At 46.8% G+C, this 17,249-nt stretch overlaps 13 non-coding genes across 13 annotated transcripts; all 13 read right to left on the minus strand.

The window, feature by feature from the left end:
* Positions 1-1,029: 1,029 nt before the first annotated feature.
* Positions 1,030-1,220, minus strand: LOC142261888 (U2 spliceosomal RNA). Its single transcript, XR_012729410.1, has one exon. It is a non-coding gene; the product is annotated as a U2 spliceosomal RNA (small nuclear RNA).
* A 1,117-nt stretch (positions 1,221-2,337) lies between these two features.
* On the minus strand, positions 2,338-2,528 carry LOC142261889 (U2 spliceosomal RNA). Its single transcript, XR_012729411.1, has one exon. It is a non-coding gene; the product is annotated as a U2 spliceosomal RNA (small nuclear RNA).
* Positions 2,529-3,645: 1,117 nt separating this feature from the next.
* On the minus strand, positions 3,646-3,836 carry LOC142261892 (U2 spliceosomal RNA). The gene has a single exon (XR_012729413.1). It is a non-coding gene; the product is annotated as a U2 spliceosomal RNA (small nuclear RNA).
* A 1,117-nt stretch (positions 3,837-4,953) lies between these two features.
* On the minus strand, positions 4,954-5,144 carry LOC142261893 (U2 spliceosomal RNA). Its single transcript, XR_012729414.1, has one exon. It is a non-coding gene; the product is annotated as a U2 spliceosomal RNA (small nuclear RNA).
* A 1,117-nt stretch (positions 5,145-6,261) lies between these two features.
* Positions 6,262-6,452, minus strand: LOC142261820 (U2 spliceosomal RNA). The gene has a single exon (XR_012729358.1). It is a non-coding gene; the product is annotated as a U2 spliceosomal RNA (small nuclear RNA).
* A 1,117-nt stretch (positions 6,453-7,569) lies between these two features.
* Positions 7,570-7,760, minus strand: LOC142261894 (U2 spliceosomal RNA). The gene has a single exon (XR_012729415.1). It is a non-coding gene; the product is annotated as a U2 spliceosomal RNA (small nuclear RNA).
* Positions 7,761-8,877: 1,117 nt separating this feature from the next.
* On the minus strand, positions 8,878-9,068 carry LOC142261895 (U2 spliceosomal RNA). The gene has a single exon (XR_012729416.1). It is a non-coding gene; the product is annotated as a U2 spliceosomal RNA (small nuclear RNA).
* Positions 9,069-10,185: 1,117 nt separating this feature from the next.
* On the minus strand, positions 10,186-10,376 carry LOC142261897 (U2 spliceosomal RNA). Its single transcript, XR_012729417.1, has one exon. It is a non-coding gene; the product is annotated as a U2 spliceosomal RNA (small nuclear RNA).
* Positions 10,377-11,493: 1,117 nt separating this feature from the next.
* Positions 11,494-11,684, minus strand: LOC142261689 (U2 spliceosomal RNA). The gene has a single exon (XR_012729240.1). It is a non-coding gene; the product is annotated as a U2 spliceosomal RNA (small nuclear RNA).
* Positions 11,685-12,801: 1,117 nt separating this feature from the next.
* Positions 12,802-12,992, minus strand: LOC142261690 (U2 spliceosomal RNA). The gene has a single exon (XR_012729241.1). It is a non-coding gene; the product is annotated as a U2 spliceosomal RNA (small nuclear RNA).
* Positions 12,993-14,109: 1,117 nt separating this feature from the next.
* On the minus strand, positions 14,110-14,300 carry LOC142261691 (U2 spliceosomal RNA). Its single transcript, XR_012729242.1, has one exon. It is a non-coding gene; the product is annotated as a U2 spliceosomal RNA (small nuclear RNA).
* Positions 14,301-15,417: 1,117 nt separating this feature from the next.
* Positions 15,418-15,608, minus strand: LOC142261692 (U2 spliceosomal RNA). Its single transcript, XR_012729243.1, has one exon. It is a non-coding gene; the product is annotated as a U2 spliceosomal RNA (small nuclear RNA).
* Positions 15,609-16,725: 1,117 nt separating this feature from the next.
* Positions 16,726-16,916, minus strand: LOC142261693 (U2 spliceosomal RNA). Its single transcript, XR_012729244.1, has one exon. It is a non-coding gene; the product is annotated as a U2 spliceosomal RNA (small nuclear RNA).
* Between the last annotated feature and the right edge of the window lie 333 nt (positions 16,917-17,249).

A 17,249-nucleotide genomic window follows, 5' to 3' on the forward strand; every position in this document is an offset into this window, starting at 1 on the left:
CCTACACAAGACATTTTGTCACCCAAGCCAACCCTTGAAAAGGCTGCTTTGCAGAGCAAAAACAAGAAGAATGGTGCGTTTTGCAGCCGCCGCCCACTGCAATGAATCTGAATAACTCCTCCTTTAGGGCGCAAGCAACTCCCCTCCCCCTTGCAGTCTTTCCAATTCACGATACAAAAAGACGGACAGGACAGGTTGCCTGACTTTCCGTCACTGCCACCCTTTGCCATCCTTACCCGTAGAAAGCCCTTTCATCATCCCCAAACCCTAATCTTTTCCCTTTCCTTCCCAGCCCCCAAACCCTGCCCTCTGTACCTTTCTCACCACCCGCTTCCCTTCTCCTGTCATCCCCCTACCACCCGGGAAAAAAAGAGATTGCCCCCTCCTTCCACTAGCCCACCCTCCCACCCAAAGAACAACTTCTTCTGCGCAGCTTGTTTTCTAGGCAGCAGCGCTATTGTGATGTCATCGGGGGGCATTGTGACAAGCCGCCAGTGTTCCGTCTCTTCATGTTGTGCACTGTTCAAACCGAAAATACATCAACAGGCAGGCTACAGAAAAGCTTACTAACAAAGGTTAGAGAGGGGCTTTCTCAGAGGGCTTTTTACAGTTTGTCTATTCCCAATTAGCCGGTTTAGTATACTTAATGAAAGTACTAATTCTTTCATAGGCCGCCCATTCTTAGTATTTGACGTTCAGGTAACAACAGGTAACTTTATTTGGAGTGGAAGCAGAGAGATAACACCAGATGCCAATTGTAGATCCTCTCACACCTGTGGTCACTGCAGCATCTGACTCCACTTTGTCCAAAAGGGATCTATTCCATTCAATTACACATGATCTAGATTAGACTGACAACAAGATACTGCACGGGACATAGCAGAGTTGGTAAAGTTGAGTGGTGATGAGTTTGCTATTTGGATGAATAAAGCAAGTAAAAAGTGTGTTAGATAAAAATTCATTTCAATTCGCTAATCGGGCTAATATGAATCAGGTGAATCGAGTTCTGCTTTTGGAAACTGGGTTAAGAAGGGGTGCACCGTTCCTGGAGGTACTGCAATACCAGGTCAATGCGTGGAGTGGACAGAGCAAGCTCTTTTTCCATCTCCCTGTTCTAAAAATCCATTTAATATATGGTCCCCAGATAGGGGACGTATCAGATATTAAACTGATAAGAACAGATACTACACTTGATCTTAGCCAAAAGGCCGAGAAGCGATAACCAGAATTGGTTTGGGCCTCGAGTGGCACCCTGGCCTATGCCGGACACATCTTAGGGAGAGAGAGCGAGAGGGAGACAAACCCACGCCTACACAAGACATTTTGTCACCCAAGCCAACCCTTGAAAAGGCTGCTTTGCAGAGCAAAAACAAGAAGAATGGTGCGTTTTGCAGCCGCCGCCCACTGCAATGAATCTGAATAACTCCTCCTTTAGGGCGCAAGCAACTCCCCTCCCCCTTGCAGTCTTTCCAATTCACGATACAAAAAGACGGACAGGACAGGTTGCCTGACTTTCCGTCACTGCCACCCTTTGCCATCCTTACCCGTAGAAAGCCCTTTCATCATCCCCAAACCCTAATCTTTTCCCTTTCCTTCCCAGCCCCCAAACCCTGCCCTCTGTACCTTTCTCACCACCCGCTTCCCTTCTCCTGTCATCCCCCTACCACCCGGGAAAAAAAGAGATTGCCCCCTCCTTCCACTAGCCCACCCTCCCACCCAAAGAACAACTTCTTCTGCGCAGCTTGTTTTCTAGGCAGCAGCGCTATTGTGATGTCATCGGGGGGCATTGTGACAAGCCGCCAGTGTTCCGTCTCTTCATGTTGTGCACTGTTCAAACCGAAAATACATCAACAGGCAGGCTACAGAAAAGCTTACTAACAAAGGTTAGAGAGGGGCTTTCTCAGAGGGCTTTTTACAGTTTGTCTATTCCCAATTAGCCGGTTTAGTATACTTAATGAAAGTACTAATTCTTTCATAGGCCGCCCATTCTTAGTATTTGACGTTCAGGTAACAACAGGTAACTTTATTTGGAGTGGAAGCAGAGAGATAACACCAGATGCCAATTGTAGATCCTCTCACACCTGTGGTCACTGCAGCATCTGACTCCACTTTGTCCAAAAGGGATCTATTCCATTCAATTACACATGATCTAGATTAGACTGACAACAAGATACTGCACGGGACATAGCAGAGTTGGTGAAGTTGAGTGGTGATGAGTTTGCTATTTGGATGAATAAAGCAAGTAAAAAGTGTGTTAGATAAAAATTCATTTCAATTCGCTAATCGGGCTAATATGAATCAGGTGAATCGAGTTCTGCTTTTGGAAACTGGGTTAAGAAGGGGTGCACCGTTCCTGGAGGTACTGCAATACCAGGTCAATGCGTGGAGTGGACAGAGCAAGCTCTTTTTCCATCTCCCTGTTCTAAAAATCCATTTAATATATGGTCCCCAGATAGGGGACGTATCAGATATTAAACTGATAAGAACAGATACTACACTTGATCTTAGCCAAAAGGCCGAGAAGCGATAACCAGAATTGGTTTGGGCCTCGAGTGGCACCCTGGCCTATGCCGGACACATCTTAGGGAGAGAGAGCGAGAGGGAGACAAACCCACGCCTACACAAGACATTTTGTCACCCAAGCCAACCCTTGAAAAGGCTGCTTTGCAGAGCAAAAACAAGAAGAATGGTGCGTTTTGCAGCCGCCGCCCACTGCAATGAATCTGAATAACTCCTCCTTTAGGGCGCAAGCAACTCCCCTCCCCCTTGCAGTCTTTCCAATTCACGATACAAAAAGACGGACAGGACAGGTTGCCTGACTTTCCGTCACTGCCACCCTTTGCCATCCTTACCCGTAGAAAGCCCTTTCATCATCCCCAAACCCTAATCTTTTCCCTTTCCTTCCCAGCCCCCAAACCCTGCCCTCTGTACCTTTCTCACCACCCGCTTCCCTTCTCCTGTCATCCCCCTACCACCCGGGAAAAAAAGAGATTGCCCCCTCCTTCCACTAGCCCACCCTCCCACCCAAAGAACAACTTCTTCTGCGCAGCTTGTTTTCTAGGCAGCAGCGCTATTGTGATGTCATCGGGGGGCATTGTGACAAGCCGCCAGTGTTCCGTCTCTTCATGTTGTGCACTGTTCAAACCGAAAATACATCAACAGGCAGGCTACAGAAAAGCTTACTAACAAAGGTTAGAGAGGGGCTTTCTCAGAGGGCTTTTTACAGTTTGTCTATTCCCAATTAGCCGGTTTAGTATACTTAATGAAAGTACTAATTCTTTCATAGGCCGCCCATTCTTAGTATTTGACGTTCAGGTAACAACAGGTAACTTTATTTGGAGTGGAAGCAGAGAGATAACACCAGATGCCAATTGTAGATCCTCTCACACCTGTGGTCACTGCAGCATCTGACTCCACTTTGTCCAAAAGGGATCTATTCCATTCAATTACACATGATCTAGATTAGACTGACAACAAGATACTGCACGGGACATAGCAGAGTTGGTGAAGTTGAGTGGTGATGAGTTTGCTATTTGGATGAATAAAGCAAGTAAAAAGTGTGTTAGATAAAAATTCATTTCAATTCGCTAATCGGGCTAATATGAATCAGGTGAATCGAGTTCTGCTTTTGGAAACTGGGTTAAGAAGGGGTGCACCGTTCCTGGAGGTACTGCAATACCAGGTCAATGCGTGGAGTGGACAGAGCAAGCTCTTTTTCCATCTCCCTGTTCTAAAAATCCATTTAATATATGGTCCCCAGATAGGGGACGTATCAGATATTAAACTGATAAGAACAGATACTACACTTGATCTTAGCCAAAAGGCCGAGAAGCGATAACCAGAATTGGTTTGGGCCTCGAGTGGCACCCTGGCCTATGCCGGACACATCTTAGGGAGAGAGAGCGAGAGGGAGACAAACCCACGCCTACACAAGACATTTTGTCACCCAAGCCAACCCTTGAAAAGGCTGCTTTGCAGAGCAAAAACAAGAAGAATGGTGCGTTTTGCAGCCGCCGCCCACTGCAATGAATCTGAATAACTCCTCCTTTAGGGCGCAAGCAACTCCCCTCCCCCTTGCAGTCTTTCCAATTCACGATACAAAAAGACGGACAGGACAGGTTGCCTGACTTTCCGTCACTGCCACCCTTTGCCATCCTTACCCGTAGAAAGCCCTTTCATCATCCCCAAACCCTAATCTTTTCCCTTTCCTTCCCAGCCCCCAAACCCTGCCCTCTGTACCTTTCTCACCACCCGCTTCCCTTCTCCTGTCATCCCCCTACCACCAGGGAAAAAAAGAGATTGCCCCCTCCTTCCACTAGCCCACCCTCCCACCCAAAGAACAACTTCTTCTGCGCAGCTTGTTTTCTAGGCAGCAGCGCTATTGTGATGTCATCGGGGGGCATTGTGACAAGCCGCCAGTGTTCCGTCTCTTCATGTTGTGCACTGTTCAAACCGAAAATACATCAACAGGCAGGCTACAGAAAAGCTTACTAACAAAGGTTAGAGAGGGGCTTTCTCAGAGGGCTTTTTACAGTTTGTCTATTCCCAATTAGCCGGTTTAGTATACTTAATGAAAGTACTAATTCTTTCATAGGCCGCCCATTCTTAGTATTTGACGTTCAGGTAACAACAGGTAACTTTATTTGGAGTGGAAGCAGAGAGATAACACCAGATGCCAATTGTAGATCCTCTCACACCTGTGGTCACTGCAGCATCTGACTCCACTTTGTCCAAAAGGGATCTATTCCATTCAATTACACATGATCTAGATTAGACTGACAACAAGATACTGCACGGGACATAGCAGAGTTGGTGAAGTTGAGTGGTGATGAGTTTGCTATTTGGATGAATAAAGCAAGTAAAAAGTGTGTTAGATAAAAATTCATTTCAATTCGCTAATCGGGCTAATATGAATCAGGTGAATCGAGTTCTGCTTTTGGAAACTGGGTTAAGAAGGGGTGCACCGTTCCTGGAGGTACTGCAATACCAGGTCAATGCGTGGAGTGGACAGAGCAAGCTCTTTTTCCATCTCCCTGTTCTAAAAATCCATTTAATATATGGTCCCCAGATAGGGGACGTATCAGATATTAAACTGATAAGAACAGATACTACACTTGATCTTAGCCAAAAGGCCGAGAAGCGATAACCAGAATTGGTTTGGGCCTCGAGTGGCACCCTGGCCTATGCCGGACACATCTTAGGGAGAGAGAGCGAGAGGGAGACAAACCCACGCCTACACAAGACATTTTGTCACCCAAGCCAACCCTTGAAAAGGCTGCTTTGCAGAGCAAAAACAAGAAGAATGGTGCGTTTTGCAGCCGCCGCCCACTGCAATGAATCTGAATAACTCCTCCTTTAGGGCGCAAGCAACTCCCCTCCCCCTTGCAGTCTTTCCAATTCACGATACAAAAAGACGGACAGGACAGGTTGCCTGACTTTCCGTCACTGCCACCCTTTGCCATCCTTACCCGTAGAAAGCCCTTTCATCATCCCCAAACCCTAATCTTTTCCCTTTCCTTCCCAGCCCCCAAACCCTGCCCTCTGTACCTTTCTCACCACCCGCTTCCCTTCTCCTGTCATCCCCCTACCACCCGGGAAAAAAAGAGATTGCCCCCTCCTTCCACTAGCCCACCCTCCCACCCAAAGAACAACTTCTTCTGCGCAGCTTGTTTTCTAGGCAGCAGCGCTATTGTGATGTCATCGGGGGGCATTGTGACAAGCCGCCAGTGTTCCGTCTCTTCATGTTGTGCACTGTTCAAACCGAAAATACATCAACAGGCAGGCTACAGAAAAGCTTACTAACAAAGGTTAGAGAGGGGCTTTCTCAGAGGGCTTTTTACAGTTTGTCTATTCCCAATTAGCCGGTTTAGTATACTTAATGAAAGTACTAATTCTTTCATAGGCCGCCCATTCTTAGTATTTGACGTTCAGGTAACAACAGGTAACTTTATTTGGAGTGGAAGCAGAGAGATAACACCAGATGCCAATTGTAGATCCTCTCACACCTGTGGTCACTGCAGCATCTGACTCCACTTTGTCCAAAAGGGATCTATTCCATTCAATTACACATGATCTAGATTAGACTGACAACAAGATACTGCACGGGACATAGCAGAGTTGGTGAAGTTGAGTGGTGATGAGTTTGCTATTTGGATGAATAAAGCAAGTAAAAAGTGTGTTAGATAAAAATTCATTTCAATTCGCTAATCGGGCTAATATGAATCAGGTGAATCGAGTTCTGCTTTTGGAAACTGGGTTAAGAAGGGGTGCACCGTTCCTGGAGGTACTGCAATACCAGGTCAATGCGTGGAGTGGACAGAGCAAGCTCGTTTTCCATCTCCCTGTTCTAAAAATCCATTTAATATATGGTCCCCAGATAGGGGACGTATCAGATATTAAACTGATAAGAACAGATACTACACTTGATCTTAGCCAAAAGGCCGAGAAGCGATAACCAGAATTGGTTTGGGCCTCGAGTGGCACCCTGGCCTATGCCGGACACATCTTAGGGAGAGAGAGCGAGAGGGAGACAAACCCACGCCTACACAAGACATTTTGTCACCCAAGCCAACCCTTGAAAAGGCTGCTTTGCAGAGCAAAAACAAGAAGAATGGTGCGTTTTGCAGCCGCCGCCCACTGCAATGAATCTGAATAACTCCTCCTTTAGGGCGCAAGCAACTCCCCTCCCCCTTGCAGTCTTTCCAATTCACGATACAAAAAGACGGACAGGACAGGTTGCCTGACTTTCCGTCACTGCCACCCTTTGCCATCCTTACCCGTAGAAAGCCCTTTCATCATCCCCAAACCCTAATCTTTTCCCTTTCCTTCCCAGCCCCCAAACCCTGCCCTCTGTACCTTTCTCACCACCCGCTTCCCTTCTCCTGTCATCCCCCTACCACCCGGGAAAAAAAGAGATTGCCCCCTCCTTCCACTAGCCCACCCTCCCACCCAAAGAACAACTTCTTCTGCGCAGCTTGTTTTCTAGGCAGCAGCGCTATTGTGATGTCATCGGGGGGCATTGTGACAAGCCGCCAGTGTTCCGTCTCTTCATGTTGTGCACTGTTCAAACCGAAAATACATCAACAGGCAGGCTACAGAAAAGCTTACTAACAAAGGTTAGAGAGGGGCTTTCTCAGAGGGCTTTTTACAGTTTGTCTATTCCCAATTAGCCGGTTTAGTATACTTAATGAAAGTACTAATTCTTTCATAGGCCGCCCATTCTTAGTATTTGACGTTCAGGTAACAACAGGTAACTTTATTTGGAGTGGAAGCAGAGAGATAACACCAGATGCCAATTGTAGATCCTCTCACACCTGTGGTCACTGCAGCATCTGACTCCACTTTGTCCAAAAGGGATCTATTCCATTCAATTACACATGATCTAGATTAGACTGACAACAAGATACTGCACGGGACATAGCAGAGTTGGTGAAGTTGAGTGGTGATGAGTTTGCTATTTGGATGAATAAAGCAAGTAAAAAGTGTGTTAGATAAAAATTCATTTCAATTCGCTAATCGGGCTAATATGAATCAGGTGAATCGAGTTCTGCTTTTGGAAACTGGGTTAAGAAGGGGTGCACCGTTCCTGGAGGTACTGCAATACCAGGTCAATGCGTGGAGTGGACAGAGCAAGCTCTTTTTCCATCTCCCTGTTCTAAAAATCCATTTAATATATGGTCCCCAGATAGGGGACGTATCAGATATTAAACTGATAAGAACAGATACTACACTTGATCTTAGCCAAAAGGCCGAGAAGCGATAACCAGAATTGGTTTGGGCCTCGAGTGGCACCCTGGCCTATGCCGGACACATCTTAGGGAGAGAGAGCGAGAGGGAGACAAACCCACGCCTACACAAGACATTTTGTCACCCAAGCCAACCCTTGAAAAGGCTGCTTTGCAGAGCAAAAACAAGAAGAATGGTGCGTTTTGCAGCCGCCGCCCACTGCAATGAATCTGAATAACTCCTCCTTTAGGGCGCAAGCAACTCCCCTCCCCCTTGCAGTCTTTCCAATTCACGATACAAAAAGACGGACAGGACAGGTTGCCTGACTTTCCGTCACTGCCACCCTTTGCCATCCTTACCCGTAGAAAGCCCTTTCATCATCCCCAAACCCTAATCTTTTCCCTTTCCTTCCCAGCCCCCAAACCCTGCCCTCTGTACCTTTCTCACCACCCGCTTCCCTTCTCCTGTCATCCCCCTACCACCCGGGAAAAAAAGAGATTGCCCCCTCCTTCCACTAGCCCACCCTCCCACCCAAAGAACAACTTCTTCTGCGCAGCTTGTTTTCTAGGCAGCAGCGCTATTGTGATGTCATCGGGGGGCATTGTGACAAGCCGCCAGTGTTCCGTCTCTTCATGTTGTGCACTGTTCAAACCGAAAATACATCAACAGGCAGGCTACAGAAAAGCTTACTAACAAAGGTTAGAGAGGGGCTTTCTCAGAGGGCTTTTTACAGTTTGTCTATTCCCAATTAGCCGGTTTAGTATACTTAATGAAAGTACTAATTCTTTCATAGGCCGCCCATTCTTAGTATTTGACGTTCAGGTAACAACAGGTAACTTTATTTGGAGTGGAAGCAGAGAGATAACACCAGATGCCAATTGTAGATCCTCTCACACCTGTGGTCACTGCAGCATCTGACTCCACTTTGTCCAAAAGGGATCTATTCCATTCAATTACACATGATCTAGATTAGACTGACAACAAGATACTGCACGGGACATAGCAGAGTTGGTGAAGTTGAGTGGTGATGAGTTTGCTATTTGGATGAATAAAGCAAGTAAAAAGTGTGTTAGATAAAAATTCATTTCAATTCGCTAATCGGGCTAATATGAATCAGGTGAATCGAGTTCTGCTTTTGGAAACTGGGTTAAGAAGGGGTGCACCGTTCCTGGAGGTACTGCAATACCAGGTCAATGCGTGGAGTGGACAGAGCAAGCTCTTTTTCCATCTCCCTGTTCTAAAAATCCATTTAATATATGGTCCCCAGATAGGGGACGTATCAGATATTAAACTGATAAGAACAGATACTACACTTGATCTTAGCCAAAAGGCCGAGAAGCGATAACCAGAATTGGTTTGGGCCTCGAGTGGCACCCTGGCCTATGCCGGACACATCTTAGGGAGAGAGAGCGAGAGGGAGACAAACCCACGCCTACACAAGACATTTTGTCACCCAAGCCAACCCTTGAAAAGGCTGCTTTGCAGAGCAAAAACAAGAAGAATGGTGCGTTTTGCAGCCGCCGCCCACTGCAATGAATCTGAATAACTCCTCCTTTAGGGCGCAAGCAACTCCCCTCCCCCTTGCAGTCTTTCCAATTCACGATACAAAAAGACGGACAGGACAGGTTGCCTGACTTTCCGTCACTGCCACCCTTTGCCATCCTTACCCGTAGAAAGCCCTTTCATCATCCCCAAACCCTAATCTTTTCCCTTTCCTTCCCAGCCCCCAAACCCTGCCCTCTGTACCTTTCTCACCACCCGCTTCCCTTCTCCTGTCATCCCCCTACCACCCGGGAAAAAAAGAGATTGCCCCCTCCTTCCACTAGCCCACCCTCCCACCCAAAGAACAACTTCTTCTGCGCAGCTTGTTTTCTAGGCAGCAGCGCTATTGTGATGTCATCGGGGGGCATTGTGACAAGCCGCCAGTGTTCCGTCTCTTCATGTTGTGCACTGTTCAAACCGAAAATACATCAACAGGCAGGCTACAGAAAAGCTTACTAACAAAGGTTAGAGAGGGGCTTTCTCAGAGGGCTTTTTACAGTTTGTCTATTCCCAATTAGCCGGTTTAGTATACTTAATGAAAGTACTAATTCTTTCATAGGCCGCCCATTCTTAGTATTTGACGTTCAGGTAACAACAGGTAACTTTATTTGGAGTGGAAGCAGAGAGATAACACCAGATGCCAATTGTAGATCCTCTCACACCTGTGGTCACTGCAGCATCTGACTCCACTTTGTCCAAAAGGGATCTATTCCATTCAATTACACATGATCTAGATTAGACTGACAACAAGATACTGCACGGGACATAGCAGAGTTGGTGAAGTTGAGTGGTGATGAGTTTGCTATTTGGATGAATAAAGCAAGTAAAAAGTGTGTTAGATAAAAATTCATTTCAATTCGCTAATCGGGCTAATATGAATCAGGTGAATCGAGTTCTGCTTTTGGAAACTGGGTTAAGAAGGGGTGCACCGTTCCTGGAGGTACTGCAATACCAGGTCAATGCGTGGAGTGGACAGAGCAAGCTCTTTTTCCATCTCCCTGTTCTAAAAATCCATTTAATATATGGTCCCCAGATAGGGGACGTATCAGATATTAAACTGATAAGAACAGATACTACACTTGATCTTAGCCAAAAGGCCGAGAAGCGATAACCAGAATTGGTTTGGGCCTCGAGTGGCACCCTGGCCTATGCCGGACACATCTTAGGGAGAGAGAGCGAGAGGGAGACAAACCCACGCCTACACAAGACATTTTGTCACCCAAGCCAACCCTTGAAAAGGCTGCTTTGCAGAGCAAAAACAAGAAGAATGGTGCGTTTTGCAGCCGCCGCCCACTGCAATGAATCTGAATAACTCCTCCTTTAGGGCGCAAGCAACTCCCCTCCCCCTTGCAGTCTTTCCAATTCACGATACAAAAAGACGGACAGGACAGGTTGCCTGACTTTCCGTCACTGCCACCCTTTGCCATCCTTACCCGTAGAAAGCCCTTTCATCATCCCCAAACCCTAATCTTTTCCCTTTCCTTCCCAGCCCCCAAACCCTGCCCTCTGTACCTTTCTCACCACCCGCTTCCCTTCTCCTGTCATCCCCCTACCACCCGGGAAAAAAAGAGATTGCCCCCTCCTTCCACTAGCCCACCCTCCCACCCAAAGAACAACTTCTTCTGCGCAGCTTGTTTTCTAGGCAGCAGCGCTATTGTGATGTCATCGGGGGGCATTGTGACAAGCCGCCAGTGTTCCGTCTCTTCATGTTGTGCACTGTTCAAACCGAAAATACATCAACAGGCAGGCTACAGAAAAGCTTACTAACAAAGGTTAGAGAGGGGCTTTCTCAGAGGGCTTTTTACAGTTTGTCTATTCCCAATTAGCCGGTTTAGTATACTTAATGAAAGTACTAATTCTTTTATAGGCCGCCCATTCTTAGTATTTGACGTTCAGGTAACAACAGGTAACTTTATTTGGAGTGGAAGCAGAGAGATAACACCAGATGCCAATTGTAGATCCTCTCACACCTGTGGTCACTGCAGCATCTGACTCCACTTTGTCCAAAAGGGATCTATTCCATTCAATTACACATGATCTAGATTAGACTGACAACAAGATACTGCACGGGACATAGCAGAGTTGGTGAAGTTGAGTGGTGATGAGTTTGCTATTTGGATGAATAAAGCAAGTAAAAAGTGTGTTAGATAAAAATTCATTTCAATTCGCTAATCGGGCTAATATGAATCAGGTGAATCGAGTTCTGCTTTTGGAAACTGGGTTAAGAAGGGGTGCACCGTTCCTGGAGGTACTGCAATACCAGGTCAATGCGTGGAGTGGACAGAGCAAGCTCTTTTTCCATCTCCCTGTTCTAAAAATCCATTTAATATATGGTCCCCAGATAGGGGACGTATCAGATATTAAACTGATAAGAACAGATACTACACTTGATCTTAGCCAAAAGGCCGAGAAGCGATAACCAGAATTGGTTTGGGCCTCGAGTGGCACCCTGGCCTATGCCGGACACATCTTAGGGAGAGAGAGCGAGAGGGAGACAAACCCACGCCTACACAAGACATTTTGTCACCCAAGCCAACCCTTGAAAAGGCTGCTTTGCAGAGCAAAAACAAGAAGAATGGTGCGTTTTGCAGCCGCCGCCCACTGCAATGAATCTGAATAACTCCTCCTTTAGGGCGCAAGCAACTCCCCTCCCCCTTGCAGTCTTTCCAATTCACGATACAAAAAGACGGACAGGACAGGTTGCCTGACTTTCCGTCACTGCCACCCTTTGCCATCCTTACCCGTAGAAAGCCCTTTCATCATCCCCAAACCCTAATCTTTTCCCTTTCCTTCCCAGCCCCCAAACCCTGCCCTCTGTACCTTTCTCACCACCCGCTTCCCTTCTCCTGTCATCCCCCTACCACCCGGGAAAAAAAGAGATTGCCCCCTCCTTCCACTAGCCCACCCTCCCACCCAAAGAACAACTTCTTCTGCGCAGCTTGTTTTCTAGGCAGCAGCGCTATTGTGATGTCATCGGGGGGCATTGTGACAAGCCGCCAGTGTTCCGTCTCTTCATGTTGTGCACTGTTCAAACCGAAAATACATCAACAGGCAGGCTACAGAAAAGCTTACTAACAAAGGTTAGAGAGGGGCTTTCTCAGAGGGCTTTTTACAGTTTGTCTATTCCCAATTAGCCGGTTTAGTATACTTAATGAAAGTACTAATTCTTTCATAGGCCGCCCATTCTTAGTATTTGACGTTCAGGTAACAACAGGTAACTTTATTTGGAGTGGAAGCAGAGAGATAACACCAGATGCCAATTGTAGATCCTCTCACACCTGTGGTCACTGCAGCATCTGACTCCACTTTGTCCAAAAGGGATCTATTCCATTCAATTACACATGATCTAGATTAGACTGACAACAAGATACTGCACGGGACATAGCAGAGTTGGTGAAGTTGAGTGGTGATGAGTTTGCTATTTGGATGAATAAAGCAAGTAAAAAGTGTGTTAGATAAAAATTCATTTCAATTCGCTAATCGGGCTAATATGAATCAGGTGAATCGAGTTCTGCTTTTGGAAACTGGGTTAAGAAGGGGTGCACCGTTCCTGGAGGTACTGCAATACCAGGTCAATGCGTGGAGTGGACAGAGCAAGCTCTTTTTCCATCTCCCTGTTCTAAAAATCCATTTAATATATGGTCCCCAGATAGGGGACGTATCAGATATTAAACTGATAAGAACAGATACTACACTTGATCTTAGCCAAAAGGCCGAGAAGCGATAACCAGAATTGGTTTGGGCCTCGAGTGGCACCCTGGCCTATGCCGGACACATCTTAGGGAGAGAGAGCGAGAGGGAGACAAACCCACGCCTACACAAGACATTTTGTCACCCAAGCCAACCCTTGAAAAGGCTGCTTTGCAGAGCAAAAACAAGAAGAATGGTGCGTTTTGCAGCCGCCGCCCACTGCAATGAATCTGAATAACTCCTCCTTTAGGGCGCAAGCAACTCCCCTCCCCCTTGCAGTCTTTCCAATTCACGATACAAAAAGACGGACAGGACAGGTTGCCTGACTTTCCGTCACTGCCACCCTTTGCCATCCTTACCCGTAGAAAGCCCTTTCATCATCCCCAAACCCTAATCTTTTCCCTTTCCTTCCCAGCCCCCAAACCCTGCCCTCTGTACCTTTCTCACCACCCGCTTCCCTTCTCCTGTCATCCCCCTACCACCCGGGAAAAAAAGAGATTGCCCCCTCCTTCCACTAGCCCACCCTCCCACCCAAAGAACAACTTCTTCTGCGCAGCTTGTTTTCTAGGCAGCAGCGCTATTGTGATGTCATCGGGGGGCATTGTGACAAGCCGCCAGTGTTCCGTCTCTTCATGTTGTGCACTGTTCAAACCGAAAATACATCAACAGGCAGGCTACAGAAAAGCTTACTAACAAAGGTTAGAGAGGGGCTTTCTCAGAGGGCTTTTTACAGTTTGTCTATTCCCAATTAGCCGGTTTAGTATACTTAATGAAAGTACTAATTCTTTCATAGGCCGCCCATTCTTAGTATTTGACGTTCAGGTAACAACAGGTAACTTTATTTGGAGTGGAAGCAGAGAGATAACACCAGATGCCAATTGTAGATCCTCTCACACCTGTGGTCACTGCAGCATCTGACTCCACTTTGTCCAAAAGGGATCTATTCCATTCAATTACACATGATCTAGATTAGACTGACAACAAGATACTGCACGGGACATAGCAGAGTTGGTGAAGTTGAGTGGTGATGAGTTTGCTATTTGGATGAATAAAGCAAGTAAAAAGTGTGTTAGATAAAAATTCATTTCAATTCGCTAATCGGGCTAATATGAATCAGGTGAATCGAGTTCTGCTTTTGGAAACTGGGTTAAGAAGGGGTGCACCGTTCCTGGAGGTACTGCAATACCAGGTCAATGCGTGGAGTGGACAGAGCAAGCTCTTTTTCCATCTCCCTGTTCTAAAAATCCATTTAATATATGGTCCCCAGATAGGGGACGTATCAGATATTAAACTGATAAGAACAGATACTACACTTGATCTTAGCCAAAAGGCCGAGAAGCGATAACCAGAATTGGTTTGGGCCTCGAGTGGCACCCTGGCCTATGCCGGACACATCTTAGGGAGAGAGAGCGAGAGGGAGACAAACCCACGCCTACACAAGACATTTTGTCACCCAAGCCAACCCTTGAAAAGGCTGCTTTGCAGAGCAAAAACAAGAAGAATGGTGCGTTTTGCAGCCGCCGCCCACTGCAATGAATCTGAATAACTCCTCCTTTAGGGCGCAAGCAACTCCCCTCCCCCTTGCAGTCTTTCCAATTCACGATACAAAAAGACGGACAGGACAGGTTGCCTGACTTTCCGTCACTGCCACCCTTTGCCATCCTTACCCGTAGAAAGCCCTTTCATCATCCCCAAACCCTAATCTTTTCCCTTTCCTTCCCAGCCCCCAAACCCTGCCCTCTGTACCTTTCTCACCACCCGCTTCCCTTCTCCTGTCATCCCCCTACCACCCGGGAAAAAAAGAGATTGCCCCCTCCTTCCACTAGCCCACCCTCCCACCCAAAGAACAACTTCTTCTGCGCAGCTTGTTTTCTAGGCAGCAGCGCTATTGTGATGTCATCGGGGGGCATTGTGACAAGCCGCCAGTGTTCCGTCTCTTCATGTTGTGCACTGTTCAAACCGAAAATACATCAACAGGCAGGCTACAGAAAAGCTTACTAACAAAGGTTAGAGAGGGGCTTTCTCAGAGGGCTTTTTACAGTTTGTCTATTCCCAATTAGCCGGTTTAGTATACTTAATGAAAGTACTAATTCTTTCATAGGCCGCCCATTCTTAGTATTTGACGTTCAGGTAACAACAGGTAACTTTATTTGGAGTGGAAGCAGAGAGATAACACCAGATGCCAATTGTAGATCCTCTCACACCTGTGGTCACTGCAGCATCTGACTCCACTTTGTCCAAAAGGGATCTATTCCATTCAATTACACATGATCTAGATTAGACTGACAACAAGATACTGCACGGGACATAGCAGAGTTGGTGAAGTTGAGTGGTGATGAGTTTGCTATTTGGATGAATAAAGCAAGTAAAAAGTGTGTTAGATAAAAATTCATTTCAATTCGCTAATCGGGCTAATATGAATCAGGTGAATCGAGTTCTGCTTTTGGAAACTGGGTTAAGAAGGGGTGCACCGTTCCTGGAGGTACTGCAATACCAGGTCAATGCGTGGAGTGGACAGAGCAAGCTCTTTTTCCATCTCCCTGTTCTAAAAATCCATTTAATATATGGTCCCCAGATAGGGGACGTATCAGATATTAAACTGATAAGAACAGATACTACACTTGATCTTAGCCAAAAGGCCGAGAAGCGATAACCAGAATTGGTTTGGGCCTCGAGTGGCACCCTGGCCTATGCCGGACACATCTTAGGGAGAGAGAGCGAGAGGGAGACAAACCCACGCCTACACAAGACATTTTGTCACCCAAGCCAACCCTTGAAAAGGCTGCTTTGCAGAGCAAAAACAAGAAGAATGGTGCGTTTTGCAGCCGCCGCCCACTGCAATGAATCTGAATAACTCCTCCTTTAGGGCGCAAGCAACTCCCCTCCCCCTTGCAGTCTTTCCAATTCACGATACAAAAAGACGGACAGGACAGGTTGCCTGACTTTCCGTCACTGCCACCCTTTGCCATCCTTACCCGTAGAAAGCCCTTTCATCATCCCCAAACCCTAATCTTTTCCCTTTCCTTCCCAGCCCCCAAACCCTGCCCTCTGTACCTTTCTCACCACCCGCTTCCCTTCTCCTGTCATCCCCCTACCACCCGGGAAAAAAAGAGATTGCCCCCTCCTTCCACTAGCCCACCCTCCCACCCAAAGAACAACTTCTTCTGCGCAGCTTGTTTTCTAGGCAGCAGCGCTATTGTGATGTCATCGGGGGGCATTGTGACAAGCCGCCAGTGTTCCGTCTCTTCATGTTGTGCACTGTTCAAACCGAAAATACATCAACAGGCAGGCTACAGAAAAGCTTACTAACAAAGGTTAGAGAGGGGCTTTCTCAGAGGGCTTTTTACAGTTTGTCTATTCCCAATTAGCCGGTTTAGTATACTTAATGAAAGTACTAATTCTTTCATAGGCCGCCCATTCTTAGTATTTGACGTTCAGGTAACAACAGGTAACTTTATTTGGAGTGGAAGCAGAGAGATAACACCAGATGCCAATTGTAGATCCTCTCACACCTGTGGTCACTGCAGCATCTGACTCCACTTTGTCCAAAAGGGATCTATTCCATTCAATTACACATGATCTAGATTAGACTGACAACAAGATACTGCACGGGACATAGCAGAGTTGGTGAAGTTGAGTGGTGATGAGTTTGCTATTTGGATGAATAAAGCAAGTAAAAAGTGTGTTAGATAAAAATTCATTTCAATTCGCTAATCGGGCTAATATGAATCAGGTGAATCGAGTTCTGCTTTTGGAAACTGGGTTAAGAAGGGGTGCACCGTTCCTGGAGGTACTGCAATACCAGGTCAATGCGTGGAGTGGACAGAGCAAGCTCTTTTTCCATCTCCCTGTTCTAAAAATCCATTTAATATATGGTCCCCAGATAGGGGACGTATCAGATATTAAACTGATAAGAACAGATACTACACTTGATCTTAGCCAAAAGGCCGAGAAGCGATAACCAGAATTGGTTTGGGCCTCGAGTGGCACCCTGGCCTATGCCGGACACATCTTAGGGAGAGAGAGCGAGAGGGAGACAAACCCACGCCTACACAAGACATTTTGTCACCCAAGCCAACCCTTGAAAAGGCTGCTTTGCAGAGCAAAAACAAGAAGAATGGTGCGTTTTGCAGCCGCCGCCCACTGCAATGAATCTGAATAACTCCTCCTTTAGGGCGCAAGCAACTCCCCTCCCCCTTGCAGTCTTTCCAATTCACGATACAAAAAGACGGACAGGACAGGTTGCCTGACTTTCCGTCACTGCCACCCTTTGCCATCCTTACCCGTAGAAA

The sequence above is a fragment of the Anomaloglossus baeobatrachus genome, unplaced genomic scaffold, assembly GCF_048569485.1.
Source record: "Anomaloglossus baeobatrachus isolate aAnoBae1 unplaced genomic scaffold, aAnoBae1.hap1 Scaffold_2391, whole genome shotgun sequence".
NCBI lineage: Eukaryota > Metazoa > Chordata > Amphibia > Anura > Aromobatidae > Anomaloglossus > Anomaloglossus baeobatrachus.